This window comes from Marmota marmota, unplaced genomic scaffold (assembly GCF_001458135.2).
Source record: "Marmota marmota marmota unplaced genomic scaffold, marMar, whole genome shotgun sequence".
NCBI lineage: Eukaryota > Metazoa > Chordata > Mammalia > Rodentia > Sciuridae > Marmota > Marmota marmota.
In genome coordinates this window covers 806746-828953 of record NW_025999961.1, presented here as the reverse complement: position 1 = coordinate 828953, position 22208 = coordinate 806746, and the positions used below count along the sequence as shown (strand labels likewise).

The following is a 22208-nucleotide window of genomic DNA, read 5'->3' as shown; positions in this document are numbered from 1 at the left end:
ATGATTCTATACCTAGAAGACCCAAAAGGGTCTACAAAAAAACTACTAGAACTAATAAATGAATTCAGCAAAGTGGCAGGATATAAAATCAACACGCATAAATCAAAGGCATTTCTGTATATCAGCGACAAAACTTCTGAAACGGAAATGAGGAAAAACACTCCATTCACAATATCCTCAAAAAAAAAATAAAATACTTGGGAATCAACCTAACAAAAGAGGTAAAAGATTTATATAATGAAAACTACAAAACCCTAAAAAGAGAAGTAGAAGAAGATCTTATACCCATTTTTAGGATGAGAAAACTCAGACACAGAGATGATATAAACCTCTCTGAGAGTCACACAGCACATAGAAGGCAGAGTCAGAGGCCCGTTTTTTTTTTTTTTTTTTAGTTACTTCCCTATTAATCTTGTTAAAAAAAATAAGAAAAGACAAGACCTCATGAATCAGCAGCAATACATACAAGAGAACCAAAATCTCCAAACAAAATGTGGAGTTATTGGTGGCTCTGAAAGGCTTCTGTGGATGACTTGTAGTTGTTCGTCAGCATTGATCTGGTTTGCCAAGTTCAGCTGTAAGAAGGCAGGGTTCAAGGCAGTGAGGCTTCTTTTCCTGGTTTGTATAGAAAACTCACATGAATCTCCACCCCCTTCAGATCTTAAGGTTTGGGGACAATTGAAAGTAGTTTTTCCTCATCAAAAGGTTGAGCACACATTTGTTAGGAGCCAGGGTGAATTAAATCATGTGTGCCCAGCTCTGCAGGAATAGGGCCACATCTCTGGTTTTGTTACAAGACATCATTTAACACCAGGGCACCGCAGGTTGCAGTGCAAGAGAAGCCCTCTCCAGTTACAAAGGAGCAAGTGACAGGCATGCTCCTGGCCCCGTGGCTTGTAGCCCTTCTGGCTACAAGGAGGCTGAGTCTTAGTTTCTGGTGACCATCTCTTCTGCTATTTTGCAACAGAATATGCCTTTCTTTTTAGTTTTTCAGTTAGAAGAACCTGCGCTGTCAAATTTTGAAGGTGCTCTCTTTTCTTTCTTTATTCTTTTTTTGGTACTGGGATTGAACTCAGGGGCACTTGAACACTGAGCCACATCCTTAGCCCTATTTTGTATTTTATTTAGATACAGGGTTTCACTGAGTTGCTTAGCACCTCACTTTTGCTCAGGCTGGCTTTGAACTTGCAATCCTCCTGCCTCAGCCTCCAGAGCCGCTGGGATTACAGGCATGTGCCACTGCACCCGGCTGGTGGTATCTTTTCTTGCAGTATAACTTAGCACATTTCTTTGAAAGAAGAAACCTGGGCATAGCTGTTACCTGATTCCTGCAGAAGAAGGTGGTAGGGTGGCCTCATTTAATGGGTCTTCGCGAGGCAAAGGCCTGGGTTCCCCTCACTTTTGCCTGCTGCATTTGCTCTCCATGCAGAATCCAAGAGCATTGGCAGTTTTGAAGCCTGGCAGGGGTTTTCCCAGAGGGATGGTTGAGTGAACCACCCCACCCCTCCCTGCCAGGCTGACAGACCAGAGAAATGTTCTATTATGGCCTCAGGATATTGAGCAAGGAGGAGAAAGAGGAAACTAAAAAAGTGTCTATTCAGCCTGCATGCTCTTGCTGACATTCCCGACAAGCATGTGATATTTAAATAGGCAAAAAGTAAGGCTCTCCTGCCTGCCACTATGGTATTCAAGGGGAGCAACCTGTAAAGCCTTGGGTCCCATAACTGCCCTGCACACCCAGGGCTGTCATTTGCAGTGGCTGTCAAGGAGAGGGGCTCTGCTCTAGGAAGGTCCACTCCAATAAGTGGAACACTAACTATGTCTGCGGGCTGCAGGTGACATGGGCTTTTGACTCTATCACCTGAGAGGGGATGGGGCATATCCTGGAGAGCCCAGGGACTCACTTCTTACTGCTCCGTTTCTGACTTTTCTTCTAACTCTACAGAAAATGGAGTGTTCAGAGATTCCCACTGGGACTAAATGGAATTTTAAGATATTGTGGTTGTTAAATTAACTTCCTCTGCCTTTCTTCTTCCCACCCATCCATCCACCTATCCATCCATTCATAAACATGAAACACCTACTGTGTGGCCCAAGAACTTTACTCAGACTAGAAAGTTGAGTAAGGCAGGGTCTTCCTCGTGGTGGTTTATGATCGTGTAGAAGTTAGGTCAGAGAAAAAACCCACTGTCCTCCCACCATGACTTTCCCTTCGTGCACAATAGGGGTCATGAACTATAGCACACCTTCCAAATCTGTCCTATTATTAAGAAAAAGATGGATTTTATATTTTCAAAGGATGGTAAATAAATAAGAGGAAGGAGAAGGGAGAAGAGGAGGAGGAGATGATGTCTTGACAGGACTGTACACAGCCTGAACTATTTAGTATCTAGCCCTTTGCAGAAGAAGGTTGCTGAGACTTGTTCTATCCTAAGAAGCTCTGCTTTCCAGTAAGCACACAACTATCTAAGGCATTTTCTCTAGCCATCAGATGTGGCTACGTGAGTAAGTGTTGGTCAGTGGGCTCTAAGCAGAAGTGGTTTATGTAGCTTCTTGGTGGTGCTCTGCAGTAGAGCTCATCATGCTGCCCCCCACCCCCGTTGGTTGGCTTGCTGTGGGTGCCTGGGCCATTCTGGGCCACCAATGACCGGGGCAATACCCTAGGAATGGCAGAGCCAGAAGATATAAGGAGACTGGTCCCTGGCACTGGGAGTAATCCTACTGTGTCTTTTTGCTGGATAGCTCTGAGGGAGAGAACACGAGAAGGAAGAGAAGCTTAACTTTTAAAACTCAGTCTTTCCTGGGCCTCTTTTACTGCAGACAAACCTGTAGCATAACTACCAATGAGACTAGAATGCATAAGTAACCATGTCACACTGTGATGAGTGAGAAACTCATCAATATCAATAAAGTATCAATAAAGGGCCAAAAAATATGAGGAAGGAATTGCTGTAGTGCAGAGGCAGAAGAGGACACTTGATCCCAACACAGGACACTTGATCTTAGGCCATGAATGAGTCCTTGTTGGAGTTTACAATTGTCTATTTCTTCCCCCCTCCACCCACCTTCCTCCAAAGCCCCAAACAAAATAAAACAATCTACCAAAACAAAGAACATGGCCTGCCTTCATGGAATTCCCCTTCCCCTCTTCTCTTGCACTGTTTTAACTCCTACTCATGTTTCAAAGCCCTGTGTAGATTTCACCTCCTTCTGAACTCAGTCCCATAAACCTGGGTCAGGCATCCTTCCACCAGCTTTCTGCACTCTTTTAATTATCAGAGTTGTGTCTGTCTTTTCCCACCAGATCTTGAGCTCCTTGGGAGTCAGCACAATAGTATATTTGATTCCTGGCCTACAGAGGGCATGTTATACAAGTTGTGAATGAATTAATTTATTACAGGATGACTGCAACTTGCTGGTTTGTGGAGCTGTTGCTTTTTTACACAATTGTCTTAGGAAAGGGAAGATAGCAATTTATGTCTCTTATCACCTGCATGTTAAGGTATATACATTTAAAACTTTTGCTTTCTAAAATGGCGGAGGAAAAAAAAAGTAGATACGTTTAGAAAGTTTCAATTTAAAATTTTGAATGTTTTGTTTGATACAAATGGTAGCTATGCTTAATGACAGTGCCTGAAAAGTTTTGAAGATTTAATAAAAAGTTTCTTGGTGATAATAAGAAGTACAAAATTTAAGTTAGAGGAATAGGGTTGGAGATTTAATCAACTAAAATGACATGAGATGAGTTTAATAATAGGAGGACATATTCCTGAAATACATGGGAGAACAGCCATTTACATGTTAATAAGTACTCAATTGTCCCAATTTTCATAAAATATTTACTCATAAAGTAAACAATGTGGCAAATCTATTATTGTTTGACACCAATAATAACATAATATGATGATAACTCATTTGATTCTCCCTTGGCACTGTATGTTATGTGGCTTATAATGGATGAGAGAAACAAAATATTTTCAGTGTAAATTTGTTACTATATGACCAAATATGTGCAACCTATGTTCTGAGCCAACAAAAACATGTTTTTCAATATATATTTTTTATTACATCATTAAAAAATCAGAAATTTGTCTTACTAGGATCTCGTTTCTGTAGCTGCATAACTCTTAGAGCTTATTCATCAGTCTACTTAACTGTTCCATTTTCAAAGACCAATGTATCTCCTCCCAAACTTTCTGATGTACTTAAAAAAAAAAGCCTATATGGCTTGATGAATCAGTGCACCAGAATGCAAAGCAAGTTCAGTATTATTTTCTTCAAAGATTAACTCATCTTTCTGGACTTGAGATACTGAACAAGCTACACCTGGCCTCATGTATACCCCATAGATGTTTTTTTTTCAATCAAGAAATTTCAGATTTTAACAGGAGACCTGAATGCTGACATAGATGGGGAAATAAGCAAACAGGGACCTCCTCTTTGTGTGTGTGTTTGTCATGCTGGGTCTCAAACCAGGATCTCAGGCAGCATAGGCAAGCATTCTACCACTGAGCTCCATTCCCCATCCCACCCAGACCTTGTCTTCTAATGGAAGCCCAGCTAGCACCCTGCTCACCATGGTAGGTGATGATGGATAGTGCTGAGAATGTAGCCAGTTTCTATTTCCCCACCATCTGCCTCTTTTTCTTCCCAAGGAAACTGGGATCTACACTGTTTTGATTAAAGTCCTTTTGCAAGGTTGCTCTGGGACCTTTCCCCATAACTGTATGTCCCTTCAGAGTGATATTGACACTTCCCAGGATGTCCACATTCTGTGAATGGTCAGATGCAGCAAAGAGAGAATGTCTTCTAACCTAAGATTTTCAGGACACCATGTAGCAGCACTAGTATTTTCCCTCTTCATTTAGAGGAAAGAATACAAAATGCTAGGGGCATATTTTTCTGTACATGCAATACTTCTTTAGACGGTGTTAATTGAAGGCAAAGTTGGAAAGAATTGCTTGCATTATGTTTCTAAAGAAAACGATAATGTAAAATTGGGTTACTACTTGAATATGAGGTTTTTATTATTTTTGTGGCTATTCCTCACTAAAGGCTTTCATAAATCACAGGGAGACCTAAGCAATTAAATAAAAGTAAAGTCCCTCAAAGTTTTCTTAAATAAAATAACAGGCCTTCCATCTGCTATAGAATTGTAACTAACACCTCAGAGCTTGAGGATGTTTTATTAAATGTTCAGGGCTTCCCCTCCCCCACGTAAGAGAAATTCTAAGCAAATGATGGACATCTAAATGAATAGTTCATTCTTTGTGGACATGAATACTAGCCTTTTATTCCTCCACCCTGAGCTGCTCTATTGTACAACACAAGGAAATAAAACACTACGTAGGATAATTGGGGAGTGGATGGGGGTGTAGGGGAGATGGGGGAGCCAATTTACTCTCAGGCATCACTCTAAACTTGCAACTCCAGGCATCAAGGACCTACTTAGAGTGCCAGGGTTTCTATCTTTATTATATTACTGGGTTCTTCCACATCCCTATCTTATTCCACCCTCATCTCTACCCTATACCAACTGATCAGCAAAATGTCTACTTTGAGGAGTTGACCCGTTTATCATATTGCCTCTCAATATACTTGCTTCTCTGTTCTCTAAATATTGTACTCATTTCATTGCTAAAAACAGTAAATAAGTACAATATTTTGTAAGTACAAATTTTCGTAAGTACAATATTTAATTATTACGTTTAAAACGTTAACACTATGTTCTCACTTTAGCAATGATAACACTCCCCATAACTTAAAAAAATGATGAAGTTGATATTTTGTTCTCAAAGGAGTGAGCAACATGAAATTGATGTCTACCCTAGTTGTCTTTCAAGAAGAGGTCATCTGTTTTCAATGGCCATGCCAGCTCTGCTGTGCCATTGAAGACTACAGTAACTTCCTCAGAAAAAGAGGAAGTTTATTTATTATAAATAAATATACTTATTTATTATAAGTAAATAACCACGCATGAGTTTGGGAATGAAAATGATCTGGCTTTGGGTCAGGCTTCAACACAGTCCTGAGGGTTTGCTTTACTCCAGGGACCTGAAGACAAATTGGGGAGGGTTCCACCTCTGCTCCTTCAGCAAGGGAGTGGATTTGGCAGTGGAGCCAAGCCTTTGCCACTGCCAAGATTAATGAGTAGCAGATGAAGTTCAAATTAATCCATGCCCTTTCGAAAGCTCATGTCACCCTGATGACATCTGTTTGTTTGTCAAGAGCTTTGTCTTTAAGCCAATTGCATCTTGATCACAGTCCATCAAAGGTGTACATTCCTCAAGTGAGCTCACTGTCCACTGTCAGAAACCACTCTGTGCCCAGACACACGGGTAATTAAAATGAGAATGGATTATTTAGAGGAGGATAAAAGAAAGAGGGTTCTGCTTATTTTTCCTGACTTTAGCAGCTACTTCCTCTTCCTCACCTCAAAACTCATGCACACATAGAGAAACATTTCAACCATCACGGTGCAGGACTGGCTCCGATTTGATATGTAAAAAAAAAAGAAAAAGAAAAGGTGGCTTTTTCCTACTTTCCTCTGCCCTGCCTCCTTCTTATCTCAATGTTCTTGTTCCTTCCCCAACTTGTTCCTTATTTTGCTATTCAGAAAAACAAGAAGCTATCTGGTCAATGTGAAGGAGTTTTTCGCCTCTGAGCATCTAAAATTCTAGAAATACGCCACGTTCTCATTAGGAAAAGGCATAAGGGATTTGAATAACTTCCAGGGGGTTTTGCCAAATGGGATTTTATTAGGGGAAAAAATACTTATGAAAGGAGTCAGCAATCTTGGACATGTAGGGGAAAAAGAACTGTACCTGCTTCTCCCTTCTCTCTTGGTCCTTCTTTTCCTGATCTTTTGTCCTTCAGGAAAGTAGCTATCGAAGATTTTAATATATGAGTGTACATCTTAATATGTGAATATTTATTAATGAACCCCAAGATAAGCAAATATAATTGCAAGACCAAATTACGATGAGATGGCTCTGGAGGTGTAATAGGTCCTATGCTGGCAAACCAAAGCTCAATGTAAACAGTGAAACTAAACTAGGACTTTGGCACTCAGCAACTGTCAATCAACTTCTCACTAGGGTTTTTCCAGTCTAACTGGTCTGACCACTCTGACCAGTCCAGCAGATTGGGTCCTTTTTCCCAGTGTAGTCTGTGCAGGCTGTCCCACACTGCTCTAGTGAGCTCTCCGAACCTCTTCTGGTTCTGGTTGCTACCTGATTGCTGATTCATTTCTTGCTCAAATAATTTATTTTGACCAAAGTTTTTCTTTTAACAAATACACACATGTATTATCTCAGGAGTATGTTATCTACTATAAAATATAAACAAAAATAGAAAATGAAAGATGAATTTCTTAAAGTTTAAGTTTTCTAATCATTTCTCCCCAGGCCCAATGAATTCTCTTGAACCCACCAGACCACTGGTGAAAAGAGAAGAGAGAAAAAAATTATGAGACTAGAAATGGACAAAGGACACAAGGGTGTCTCTGGCCAAAACCACAGTGTTCCCCACAAGTTGGTTCCACCCATTTGATTTTGTTAACAAGTTCCTTTGTTCAGCATGCAATGTGTACTGAGGTCCCTGTCTGAGCCAAAGGCTGTCTCTCCTTGTCCTGTTCTGCCCCAGCTGCATGACTTTTCATGGGTCTTTCAGTGCTTACTTCTGAGACTCTCACTACTGCTCTCCTAATAGGTGATCATATTGGACATTTCCATCTCAATGTTCTGCTTCGAATCTTCCCTTGGCAGGACTGTCATTATGATCTTTCTTTGATCAACTGGATCATGTTTGCTTTAAAGCCATTTGTTAGCTCTTCAGCTCTTCAGAAAGAAAAATAATAGTCCAACTCCGTAACTTGGCACTGAAGGCTTTCCTTTATAAGCCCTTACCACCTGTCCAGGTGCAGAGGGCATTACTTCTTCTCTCATGTTGGCTCATTCTTCCCCTCCTTCTTTACTGGTTAATCACCTCCCCCACCTAAGTCTCCTCTGATCCTCCCTCTTGCCTCTTAGAATACTGACTGCATCATGTGTTAGGATATTTACATCTTGGTTCCATTAGAAGTTGTCCAGTTAGAGTCCTGTTCTTAGTTTGTCTGTAATTCTTTAAAAGAATAGTCCTCAAACTTTAGTGTTCATAAGAATAACAGGAGGTGATTTTTTAAAGTGCAAAATCTGGATTCAGTAGGTTTAGGGAGGAGTCCAGCAACCTTCATTTATATCTACTTATCTACCTCACTCCCCCAAGTGTCTTTCCTCTGTCATCCTTAAAATAGAGTATGAGGTCAGGTGCTCAGGTCTTCATTAAATATCAGTGAAAGAAGGAATTTTCTATCTTTTATCTTTCAATGCCTGATAAGAGAACACACCAATATGGATCAAAATCCATATTAACTTTTGATAGACTACACCTGAATAAAGAAAATACAACCCACTGCATAAGGCTGAACTTTATACCTGCTTTTATTGCTGTGTGTGTGTGTGTGTGTGTGTGTGTGAAAGAGAGAGAGAGAGAGAGAGAGAGAGAGAGAGAGCACATACATTCATACATAAGAACACATTCACGTTCATGTAAATCATATTCACCACCAACCATTAAAAATAGCTTTGAAAATATAAACAGATGGAGAAATTATCTAGATCAAAAGATTCCAAAGATACATAATAGTCAAATACAATATGTTAATCTTGATTTAATCCTGGCTTGTACAAATAAAGATTAGAAAATAGTTTGGAGACCATCAGAGAACTTTCAATATGGGCAGTTAAATGATAAGTTGTTAATGTTTTGCAGGTTTGCTAATAATACTCAGGTTAAGTGGGAGAATACTCGTAAGAGATGCATGCTGGAAATACTAAGAATGAACTGTCATGATTTGCACAATTTACCTTGAAATGGCCTAGGAAATAATTTATGTACACACATAATGTGGCAAAATTTTTATAATTTTGGGTGAACCTAGGTGAAGGGGATGAAAATGTTTTCTATATTACGGTTTAAGCTTTTTTATAGTTTTGAACTTTGAAACAACGATGTGAATACTAGATTGATCTCACCTTCAAAGATTCAAATTTCTGGGTTTCTGTGAAAAGCCTGATTTCCCAGTGCAACAATTTGCTGGAACTCTGAAAAGCCTCCACAGTTTCCTGTAACTGCTTCCCTCATTTTGATCACCAGCCTGATCTCAGCAATCACTAGGTTTGCAACCCATAATATGCACATCATGAGCCTTTGGAACTCTCCAGGCTCGTTCTTTGTATAATTGTGTCTCTTGAAATGCACAAGACTAACTCAAAAGTATCTTCCACTGGGGAAGTCCATTTACTTTGAGAGAGCAGGGAACAGTAGGGTTGGCCAACCTGTGAAAATGTCTATTCTTGGCACACATATAATGCATCTCCCCAGACCAGTGGCCAGAATGGGATAAGAGGCAAAAGACTCAGCAGTGCAAGATGACTTTTTAAATATATATATATATTTAGTTGTAGATGGACATAATACCTTTATCTATTTATTTAATTGTATGTGGTGCTGGGGATCAAACCCAGTGCCTCATGCATGCCAGGCAAGCACTCTACCACTGAGCCAAAACCCCATCCCACAGGATGACTTTTAACCAGATCAATAACATTTTCTTCGTTTTCTGGGACTTGAGGTCCTGGCCACACAATTCAGCTTGGGCAGGACTGACCTTGGTTGGTAGATAAAGAAGCAGTCCCCGAAGAAATTCAGTAAAATTATTATAGAACGGTCTTTGGGAGGTAACAGTGGGAAATAGACCCAGAATAATGATGTTTGGAATTCAACTTTATATATTATTTATTCTTTTATATTAGAAAAGACTTTAAGCAAACATGACAAAAATCCTTACCAATTCCTGGTGATAGATAAATTGTTGTTTTTTCCCCCTCTATTTTCAAAATTCCTCAAAACCAATCAAACAATGAGAAGGTTATTTTAACTTCTTATGGGTCAAAGATTTCCCGTTATACCATAGATATGCCAACATTAGAAAAATTGTCACCTACAGCCATGTGATGTTAGTTTTTTTCAGAACTTAAGGAAGAGGAAGTAAAATCACAGGTTCTTGTTTTTCTAAATACTAACAGCCAGAAACTTTAATGTTAAATTACTAGGGTCAATGTTTTCAAATGTAGTGTTCCCCCTTAATATTCTAGCAGCTGAACAAAGAGGTTAACAAATTAAAATAAAAGACAAAAATATATGAGCTCTTTCATTTTTATATATGATATAATTTCCTTTTCTTCTTTTTTGGACTCTGCAAGGTAATAAAGCAAGATCCCACACTTATGATATAATCTCCCCCATTTTTGATTCTACAAGCTAATAATATTTTAAAATACAATTATAACACCACTATTGATGGCTTCTTTGAGATTTTAGCTAAATACAGCCTTCTTTCATTATAAAATTAGTTTGATCATTTGTCCATTCTAATTCTCAGCAATGTTTGAAAATGAAATGGGATAGTGAAGGAAGGGGCTTTTCTTTTATGGTGGCAGAGAGTCTCATCTCTGTGTGTCAGAGGTATCTGCAACCAAGGACCAAGTCATGTCTGAATGTCTAACCTCATCGGCTGGGATGCCACTGGGGCTGGAGCTCGCCGCATCAGGATGCTGGAACTTTGGATCCCTGAAATGGTAAACTGAGTGTTTTAATAAAAAGAGGATGATACTCCCTTATTCAAGGGTAGACTTGACTTTGGACCTGGACCGTGGACCTGGTTGAGTTGTAACTGAGTGGACACCATCCCTAGGTGCAGAATGGAGGCAAATAGTTATGTTTTATTCAGCTTTTTTTTTTCCTGCTGTGACTAAATAAGATATGACCAGAACACTTTTAAAGCAGGAAAAGTTTATTTGAGGGCTCACAGTTTCAAAGGTCTTAGTTCATAGAAGGCTGGCTGCATTCCTTGGGGCTTGAGGTGAGGCTGAATATCATGGAGGGAGAGAGTGGTGGGGGGAAGTAGCTCACATCAGTGTGATCAGGAAACAGAGAGACTCCACTTTCCAGATACAAATATATATCTCAAAGCCACACCCTAATTCCTATATCCTCCAGCCACACGCTATCACTCAGATAATCCCTATCAGGGAATTAATTCACTGATTGGGTTAAGACTCTCACAACCCAATCATTTCTCCTCTTCTTGCACTGTCTCACACGTGAGCTTTGGGAGGAAACTTCACATCCAAACCATAACACTATGTATATATAGCACTAAAGTTCTTTGTTCTGGAATACCAGGCTCTGCTGTGTGATGACAGTGGCCATAAATGGAAAAAAATCCAAGCAGAAATTAGCCATTGGCCATTAGCAGAGACTAATAACTGATCTGAGCTATATCAGTTTGCAGACAATCTAAGCAGAATTTGTTGGAGCCCAGGATCAAGAATTTCTAAACTACCTTGTGGTGTTTCCAGTACAATCAAAACCATCCTACAGTGAGGGAGAAAACAAGCCCCACCCCAGACTTCTACCTCCAAATCTCTGTAACTGTGAATGTGTTACATGACAAACAGTAATTTTCAAGAAAGTGATTATAAACTTTCACATGGGAGGTTATCCTGCATTATCTGAATGGGTCAATGTAACCATGAGGGTCCTTAAACATGGAAGCAGGAAGATAAAGTGTCAGAAGCATTTTGCATGTCATTAATGATGGATTTTCTTTTTGTTATTTGTTTTTTCTTTGTTTTCTCCTACAGCTTTATGGAGGTATAATTGACAAATAATACTGTATATATTTAAGGTGTATATTATTTATATATATAGTGATTATCACAATCAAGCTAATTAACATACCCATCACTCTATATAAAGGTAACTCATAGTTACCTCTCTCTCTCTCTCTCTCTTTTGTGGTCAGAACACTTAAGATCTACTCTCTCAGCAAATTTCAAGTATACAATGCATTATTATTAACTATAGTTTCTCTGCTGCACATTATATCTTCAGAATTTATTCATCTTTTTAAATTTTTTTTTGTAGTTGTACATGCATAGAATGCTCTTGTTTTGTTTATTTTTATGTGATGCTAAGGATTGAAGCCAGTTTTTCACACATTAGGCAAAGCACTCAGACACTGAGATACAGCCCCAGCCCCTCATTCATCTTTTAACTGAAAATTTGTACTAGCACAGAGAAAAATTAAAATAGACTTTTCTGGCCTCATTTGCTATGGGGTTAGAAAAAAAAGAGAAGTTTATGGTTTTCCTCGCATAACATCAGCCAGTACTGAAGTAGTAAAAATTTCCATTACTTCTCAAGTGCCTACAGATCTTCATCACTCAAACCTCCCCCTCCCAACAAGACTATTCTTCCATCCACCTGCCTCTCTGTCCATCAATCTACATATCCACCCACCTATTCAGAAGACATTTATTTAAAACCTGTTAAAGATGTGAAATAAGAATTCTCATCTCCATTCCCATGATCAGCAAACACAGGTGCAGAGAAATAAATAACTAATTAGGTTCAGTTCAGACTGGTTTGACCTCCCATCTTCTGATTCCCTAAATGCAGTACTGTTCTGCTGAAGTTGCAGCCTCTGGAGTTTCTGATTCTTAGACCCCCAGGCCATTTGGGTAGGTACTCAGTCATTGCCATATCTGACCAATGGAGGAAATATTTTGGCGCACGTAGAACTCTGTGGCATTTTTTTTGTTATAGAATTGATGAGTTGAGTTTGTTCTCTTAGCTGCATAGTTGTTCTGGGAAAGCCCTGCCTAAATCAGTGCTTGGTGTTTTCTCCAATCTGTGGGGCAGATAGCAATGGTTAGGCCATATTTTAATGTCTTTGCTGAGAGGGATGCCCATCAAAGCAACAGTACCCAAGATCTGAGACTAGGTTATAGCAGATTTCAAAAGTTTTAAAAACTGTGGAAGACTTTCTTTCAGAGGAAATCTCTATTTAAAATGTACAAATTAAAATTGCTTTAGTAGTAATAGGGATTGTTAGCACTTATTTCCTCCACTCCAACCCTCTTATGTCCTAGGTGGGGCCTAGAGAGAGGAAGTTAGGTCATCGTTTGTGTGCCCTTAAGGAAATACTGGGACTCCAGCCCCTACTTGTCTCTTTGCTTGCTGGCCACCACAAGGTGAGCAGCCTTCTTTAACATAACTCCTTCCATGATGTAGTATGCCACAACAGACCCCAAAGCAACATGTAAAGTGACCATAGACTGATTTCTGAAACCTTGAGCCAAACTACACCTTTTCTTCCTTTGTTTATCTTAGTTATTTTGTCACAGCAATGGAAAGCTAACACAGTGATCTTGTACAGATAGCTTTTCATTTTAAAAGGAAACCATACTCAAGTTTCATTGTAATGTTTATTGATTAGAATAAGGAGGAAGATACAGATAGCGAGCAGCAAGAGCTATTAGCAAAGAAGTATTTATTGGGGAAGGCAGTGCGGATAAAATAGAAGTACTTAGCTCAGGGTCCAATAGTTCTACCTGCCGGCCCAGCTGTTGTTGTTCCTGGATTTCCATGTTACCTTGGAAAATCACCTCACCATTTTGAGCCTCAAGTTCACAAATTAAATTAGAAAATGCATTCTAAAGTACCTGGCATAGATCTTGGCACACAATGAGTGCGCACTGAATGTATTAAGTACCTTTTGGGTGACAAACTTTCTACTGGGTGCTATGGTAAAAGTTAGTTAAGATAAAACCTCTACTCTCAAGAAAGTCAGGCTGTTTGGCAAAACAAATGATGTATTTCTGGAAAATTGATAGTACAATGACTTACAGAGCAGTATATTGTAGGCATCAAATAAGTAGAGTAGTTATGAGAAATTGTTACACATTGGAGGGACCCTGAAGTGCTGCTTGAAGAATGAGTAGGATTTGGTGGGATGAAGATGAGGAGGACAGTGTAAGCAATGGAGAAAGTGGTAAGTGGTAAGAAGAAGCTCAGAGGCGAAATAGTCTCAAAATTCATCCATAGCCACGGGGTGAGCAGAGGTATAGAGTATTTCTTTTTCACAAAGGGAAGAGCTGAGATAGGGAAGTCCAAGTTCCCACAGAGTCAGCATGTCCCAGCCACAGCCTGTCCAGTTGAGCTTCTGTCATGAGACCACTGCTTCATCAGCCTTTGAAAAGGGTCTAGGTAAGGTTGGGTCACTGATGTAACAGCAGCTTTTCACATAGGGGATGGGTCTTGAAAAGTGATTGCAAGCAGGTTTAAGACAGAAGAGAAGCTACAGGGATGCAGAACTGCTTATCATCCTTAGCTTTTGAGAAATGGGTTACTGTGTTGCAATGGACAAGGGTGAACTTTCTCTAAGCCAAAGATAAGAGTGGCTGAAAGTGGGAGAGTGAATGATATCTATTTAAGAGCATCCACATCCACATACATACACATGCATATCAATTGCCTTTAGTAGTCAGCTTTGATCAAAATGAACATTGCATTCTTATACCAAATCAGGATCAATTTTATGTAAGCCTTCCTGGTAGCATTAGCCCATACTACCTAAAAATAAAAGTTATGTGAAACTAAAAAAATAACAAGCTACCAGAAAGTTGGGGACAATTTGAGCAGCAGGCTATCCATTCTTTTTGCAATAACCCACAGCTGTCCTGCAGCAGGCCTCAGAAGCAGCATTCACATGCTGTTACCAAATATCCAACCTCAGCCCAGGCTGCCAACAGACACAACCACCTTCTCACATTAACATTAAATCCTCATTTGAAGCTATTGCAAGTGGGAAGTTTAAAAGTAAACATTCTATGAAAAAAAATAAACGAGTTTGTATGCAACTGCAAAGAGCTAGAAATATTTGGCTGGGCAAATCAATAGTTTGGTTTATAAGAAAAAGTAAGACTTAGATGTAGCCTCCAAAAAACTGTGGATAATTAGTTGATGGGGAGAAAAGCCATGGTAGGCATCCTCAGCAGAGCCGTCTGGTTGGCCTAGAAACAGGCTTCTTTCTATTTGCTTTTTTTCTTTCTTTCTTACACAGGTCATATTCTAGCACAGTGGTCTCAAACTCTTTAGTTTCAAGACAGCTTTGAATACTCAAAATTTATTGGAGGACTCCAGAGAGCCTTTATTAATGTGGGTAATGAGTGAGAAAATTTTCATTGATTTATTAATCCATTTAAAAATAATAATAAACTTTACATACTAACAAGAATGATGCACTTTGAAAAATATATCTTCCAAAATGAAAACTTGAGTGTGTGGCATGGCATCGTTTTACAGTTTCACAAATGTCTTTAAAGTTGGGTGTAATAGAAAACAGCTGCATTCCCATGTCGGCTCTGCATTCACTCTGTTGTGACATGCTATTTCAGATGAAGTATATAAAGATATGGCCTCACATATATACGGAGTTGGTAAAGGACAGAATATCTTAATAGCTTTTTTAGATAATGGTGCTGTCTCTGGAAAATTCCACTGAGTACTCATATGAGAATGAGAATGAAAAATCGAATGGCAACTTCGTATTATTCTGTAGGTATTTTGGACCTTGGGGGTTGTCAGAAGGGGAAAGGTGGTTCCCAGGGACCTTTGGCTACACTTTGAGAACCGCTGCTCTGGTCTTTCTCTAGCTCACATGTGCCTGATGTATTTCTCGAAGGTGCGAGGGTTCCTGTTATCTGTGGCTGAGACTTCAAGTATGTAACTGTGGACTACAAATGTGTGACCTCCAGGCTTATTTTGAGGTCATCTAATAGCATCTTATGCTCACTCCGTAGTCATAGCAGCACTCTGTCGGCTGGTCTGATTGTGTAAAACTATGAAAAGGCTGGGAAAGGGTAAGTGTTCAAGGTAGTTTGTGGTTTTAATTGAATTTATGCTTCTAAAGACTTCTAGGTGGGGCTAGGATAGTGGCTCAGTGGTAGACCGTTCGCCTAGCATGTTTGAGGCCCTGGGTTTGATCCTCAGCACCACATAAAACAATAAATAAAATAAAAGGATTGTATCCAACTACAACTAAAAAATAAAAAAAAAAATAGAAAAAGACTTACAGGTGGGCATTTCTCTCTCTCCCCCTTTCTCTCTCTTTCAACACACACACACACACACACACACACACACGTTGGTTGTCTCCCTTTGAGCTATGTCCTAGTAATGGGGTTCCAATTGCCTCTAACAGTCCTATTGTGAAAAGAAGCCCACAGCCCTTGAAATACAAGGAAACAATTACAAAATCCAAAATCATCTAATTCATAAACATGAGCTCAATATTCATTAAAATTCCCTGTAAGAGAAGAGGCCAACGTGGCTTGTGGAGAAAAGGAATTGTTTTCCTGTTCAGATCATAGCTAAGAACAGAGGCAAGAAATGGTGATTGTCAGAAAGCATGAGATGAAGAGGGAATTACAGGGAACACTCTGAGGAGAGCTTTTCCTTTCACAGCCAGTGCAAGATCTTAATATTTTTCTTGAGAAATGAACAAAGGTGACATTTTTACCCTTTGGGCTTAGAAAGGGGTGAATGCATATTTCAAAAATAAATAGCTCTTGGCTGATTTGATGCAGATGTCATCCACAGCTGTCCAAGCAGGAACAGAGGGGGTGTTAACAATTTGCCATAGATTTACATTTAGCGTTTTTGGCCCAAATCATGAAACATAGACAGACTACTTGTTTATAGAATCATTTTGGTCTCTTTATGCTGCTTAAACCGTTGTTTTTTTTTTTTCCATATCATGGTGCCGATGACCAAGTAGCTATATAGGAGCTGTCATTTTTTATTGCATACACACTTGTTAGAACTTTTTAAAGCACATATTAGGAACTAAGTGTTTCACTGAATGAATAAATGATGAGGAAAATCCTAATGCATGATAACTATTAAATAGATACAAAACCCTGTAGCTAATATAACATCAGTTGCCATAAATAACATTAAATATGTATTTCTCAAAAAAAAGACCTAACTGTTGATAAGTTCCTGGAGCAGTATTATCCAATACTTTGGACAATTTTCTGTAATTATAGAAAAGTCCTATATTTGTGTGGTCCAATGTTGTAGCCACTGACTACATCCCACTATCAAGCATCTGAAATGTGGCTTGTGCAAATGAAGAATAGAACCTCTAATTTCTCCTTCCTTCCTTCCTTCCTTCCTTCCTTCCTTCCTTCCTTCCTTCCTTCCTTCCTTCCTTCCTTCCTTCCNCTTTCTTTCTTTCTTTCTTTCTTTCTTTCTTTCTTTCTTTCTTTCTTTCTTTCTTTCTTTCTTTCTTTCTTTCTTTCTTTCTTTCTTTCTTTCTTTCTAGAAAAAGAGTCTCACTGTGTTATCCAGGGGGATCTTGAACTCCTGGGCTCCAGTGACCCTCTCATCTCAGCCTCCTGAGTGCTGCAACTACAGGTGTGCACCACTGCACACAGATAATTTAATTTTAATGAATTAAAATTTAAACAGCCACATATGGCTAGTGGTTATAGCATTGGGTAATGCAGTTTGAGAGCACCAGGACCAAAAGATACCTGTTTGTTTTCTAAGCCTCTCAGATACTGGATGAATTCCAGGTGTGCCAAGGGATATTTTAGTTGTGTTGTTAAAGCTCAAGCATGAATCAATGAGGGAATTAACATACTGCTTCCTTTGCTCTAAAATGAAGAATAGGTTTGAAAATAACTTGATGATCTATGGAACTAGATCTCTAATTTAAAGAGACTAATGTGTCTTAGAAAACTTACTGGACATTCTGGACTTTAATAACTGAAGGAAGTATTAGAGATTTTTAATATTATAGTAATTCAAGAACAGAAAAATAACTATTAAGTAACTCTGGCAAAAGAGTGAGAGAAATTACAGAAAATAAAGTACATTAATTAACATCAAATCTCTTTGAGAGTAGTGTGGTGTGGCATATGCAGGCAGAGGAACTACAATGCTTTGGTAAAACTTCAGAATTTGAGATGTCATGTTTACAGACAAACAACAATACCTAAAAATTACAGGGGATACAGGTTCTACAATCAAGGATTCCAAGCAGAGCTGGACAGATGATGATGAAGATGCAGACAGTTACATAATAAGGGAAGAATCAGAAAGTTATAAAGAATAACCAAAGGATTATCACATGAGCGAAAATTATCCTGAAAAAAAAATAGGGTTGGACCATCATAGGTAATTGGAAACAACTGTCAGTTGATGCCAAAAGCACTTGTTAGGTAGGTCATCCAGTGGCACCAGAGAAGATACATTTTAGCGCAAGTTAAGAGAGCATTTAGGTAGCTGTTATAATGATCCAAGTATGAGATGGTGGCCTTGAGAAAGTAGCTGCAGAAATAAAAATAAAGAAGCAAATATAAGAGGTATTTTGAAGAAATTGGATTAAATTTGAGCTTTCCAATTGGTGTGTGCCCAGGTGTTACAGGTAGTTGAAATCCTGATCCACTATGGCCTTGGGGACTTTGGGGGACACTGCCCCACCAAGCAACTGCTTCCAGGCATGAGTAGCCTTTTTATTTATTTATTTTTGTTCACTCAAGTACTCAAATGCCGTCATCTCCTGTGTGGGTGTGACATGGGAAATTCTGACAATCACTGAACAGGAGGCTTAGTGTCAGACCAGATATAAGGAGAAAAGGGAAGAAAGAGTTAAAATGACTATAGTGTTTTTATTCTTCAAGACAAAATGGGCGTACTGGTGGGAAAGGGAGCCAGTTTGGGAGACTTTGAATACCTCTGTTGCTGTGAATATGAAGTATTCATGCAAATAACTAGTTGGAAAAACAAAATTGGAAAGAAGGTGAGAGGTTTCTTACATAGGGAGGTGATCTGTATTAACAATGGAATATAGTATTTGGCTAAAATACCATTCAGAGGATGTTGATATGAACCTATTTCTGTCTCTTTGTCTTGAGTCTATTCTACTAATTATATTTATCCTCAATTTAGACAAAGATAGAGAAGCATTAGGCATGAACCAATCATACAGATATGGGAGGAATAACCAACACAGAGGCTGATGGCATCCAGATTAAGAATAACTTGTTGCCCTAAACTAAGGACATGTACAATGCACACAACTAGGTGAACATAGTTAATGCCACCAAACTGTGTACTTTACTATAGTTAAGGTGGTAAAGTTTACATTGTGTTTAAAAAAATTTAAAAATAAATAAGCAATATTTATTGGAAGTTCTGCATGTGTATGTGTATATGTATGTGCACATATATATTACATACATCACATGCATTATGTATGTGGGTATATGTATGTGTGTGTATGTAAAATGACTGGGGGATATATGTTAAGGAAGTCTAAGAAGGGAAAAAAATGCTCTACACTTTGTTAGGTTGATTTTTAGTTTCTTCCTTTGGGCCTCTCCTAAAGAATTCACTCTAAGGAGAAAAAAATCCCCTAAGTACATCTTGGCAAAGATCAATGTATTTAATGAAGTTAAGAATAATTTGTTCATAGTAAGTTAAGAATAATTTGTTCACAGAAAAACAGCAATACCTAAAAATTGCAGGGGATATGCTTTCTACAATCAAGGATTCCCACCAGAAGACTGACCCACTTGCTTACTGTGGAAGTGACAATAAAAAGAAATTGTGTGGGGCTGGGATTGTGGCTCAGTGGTAGAGCGCTCGCCTAGCACGGGCAGGACCCGGGTTCGATCCTCAGCATCACATAAAAATAAAGGCATTGTGTTGTGTCCATCTATACCTAAAAAAAAAAAAAAAAGAAAGAAAGAAATTGTGTGATGGAAATGCTGGATGAGGACCATGAAGTCTAACAGAGAACTCTTACTCAGGTGAAGAAGAGGGAGGAGGATCCTTTCTCTATATCATCTCTACAACCACCACCATCAGATCAGCAGTCAGTTTAGGGGCTTGGCCAGAATAATAACAAGTAGAAAATACGTTAACATGGTTTAGAGAGTTTTATAAAGCCCACAGGGAAGGCATTAGGGCGGTTCTTTGATTTATTTCTTGTTTCTGACAGCTGAGCTTTAAAACAGAGCCCCTCCTATCACATGAGAAGCTTCTCGTAGGGACAGCCTTGTTGAATATTTCTGCACCAGCCATGCCTTGTGGGCCACTCAACTTGCTCATGGAGACCTGAGTGTCACTGGATCACTCTAAAAGATGTACTGCCACCCAAGGGTCTCCCCAATTCTTGAATCTGAGAGATGGTCAAGGTAGAAGGGAACATAATCTTCAATTCCTGTCTGGTTCTGAAGCTGCATCTCCTTAGCTCAGCTCATTTTCTTCATCTTCCCAATAATTCCCACCTTCATCTCTCCCATTTCCTCTTTCTCTTATTCCTTAGAACCTAGAGTGATGGATGGTGGTAAAATAGGAGAGAAGTGAGGTAAAGGATGGGAGTGTGGGGGTGGAGTTCTAATCTATTGCCTAAGTTCTCCTCATTTCTTTTCTTTTTGGTTCTGGGGATTGAACTCAGGAGCACTTGATCACTGAGCCATATTCCCAGCCCTATTTTGTGTTTTATTTAGAGATGGGGATTCACTGAGTTGCTTACCAACTCTCTTTTGCTAAGGCTGGCTTTGAATTAACAATCTTCCTGCCTCAGCCTCCTGAGCTGCTGGGATTACAGAAGTGTGCCTCTGCACCAGGCTAGTTCCCTTAATTTCTAAGGGTGGTTCTTGGCAGACAAAGGAATGAGTTGAATGAATTGTGTTCTGTACAACCTTAAAAGGCCATTCACAGTGTTACTTATAATATAGACGACCCTAGTGGGAAATCCACCCTATGATCATTTGGCTGAAATAGCTATTTTTTCCTTAACAGTATTATAAACCTTATGAGTTTATACCACAATCCCTTTCCAAGAGAAATGAAAATATTTCCTCCTACATGAGCTCCAAATTATACTGCCACACACTCTTTTCACATGGGCTTCTCTCTTAGGCCCCCACTGGAAATAATTCTGAGAGCTGAAAGAGAATTTCATAACATAAAAGCAAAAATTACAAGTTCTTAGGGAGGGGATAATTGAGACAGCATGCAGTATACGTAGATGTGGGAATATTACTTGGTTATGAAAAAGATGTTACAGATCTATGTGAAGTGAAAGGATAAGAATGCCCATGTTGTATAGCTGTGTGACAAAAGGCAAAACAAGGAGGAGCAGAATAGAAACAGCAGAATTTCATTCAAGACAGAGTAAAACAGAGGTGTGGAGCCTGGGCCCTGGACCCAGCCAGCCTTGTGTGACTATTTATATCAAAATGCATATCAGCTCATTTAATATGCAGAACACCTAAAAAAGTGGAGAGGGAAACCAGGTCATTGAGAGTAAAGCAGCTTGTTCAAGATTAAGCAGACTCCAAAAGGCAGATGTGGTTTTGCACAAATTCTGCCTCAGGAGACTGTCCACAAGCTCTGGAAAAATCCATCAAGCCATTGATTCCCAAGACTGCCGGGTACTCGACCCTAATTCTTGGTAAAAGAATGATAGGGTGGTGATCTGGTAAGTAGATGGAGGCTCCATCAATGTTTTATCCTTTCTGTACATTCCCTGATCCTGCAGGGATAAAATGTTGCATATGAATGAGATATTGGAGCTTTAAAAACCACTTGAGATGGATGAAAACAAGCTGATTTTAAACCCTAACAATTTAAGAAATGTCAGGGCTGAGAGAATATAAATCATTTTGAAGCAATTTATCTTAAAGAGCTCTTAATTCTACACAGGCAAAAAGAGTTCCTAACTAGTATCAATATTTAAGTTAGAACTTCAAAGAGGAAGTATATGGAAGACTTGATTTGATATTCTAAATGCTGTAAACATGCAGTTTTAGATTCTTGGCCAACTCTGAAATCCACCTAACTGGGCTAGTTTCTTGGATGGTCTCAAAACTATATTATTATTTTTTCCCCTCGCCCTTGTAAGGGAGTTTCAGCCTCTGAAGCCTTTGCTAGTGCCACATGGCCATTCCCATAGAGTTTTTGTCTGTTCTTAGTCTAGACAATATTAAAAGTTATCTATGGATAAATATTAAGCAAATTATATCACTAGCTAAGGGTTCACATACATCACAAGTAACCAGTGTTCTCAAAAAAAGTAGAATGAACAGATTTATAGAGGTCAGGCAAGTAGATTGATGGAATGGTCATGGATTCCTAATTACTGTTTTTAGAGGAATGTGGCATTTTGGACTCTAAGTCTCAAAGATCTTATTGTGAAGTTGAACGATAAAATGTGTGAATAAAATCAGATTGCCTAGGAC

At 39.1% G+C, this 22208-nt stretch overlaps 1 protein-coding gene across 3 annotated transcripts in view; it reads right to left on the bottom strand.

The window, feature by feature from the left end:
* Positions 1-22208, bottom strand: part of Fyb1 (FYN binding protein 1) — a 155043-nt gene that overhangs the window by 114488 nt on the left and 18347 nt on the right. Inside the window, exon 1 of one of the 3 annotated variants that reach the window (XM_048802868.1) lies at positions 1322-1441. The exons of the other annotated variants lie outside the window; for them this stretch is intronic. The gene's annotated coding sequence lies outside the window, so the exon portion shown is untranslated. Of the gene's footprint in view, positions 1-1321; positions 1442-22208 lie in introns of those variants that run through there. 3 annotated transcript variants of the gene reach the window in all.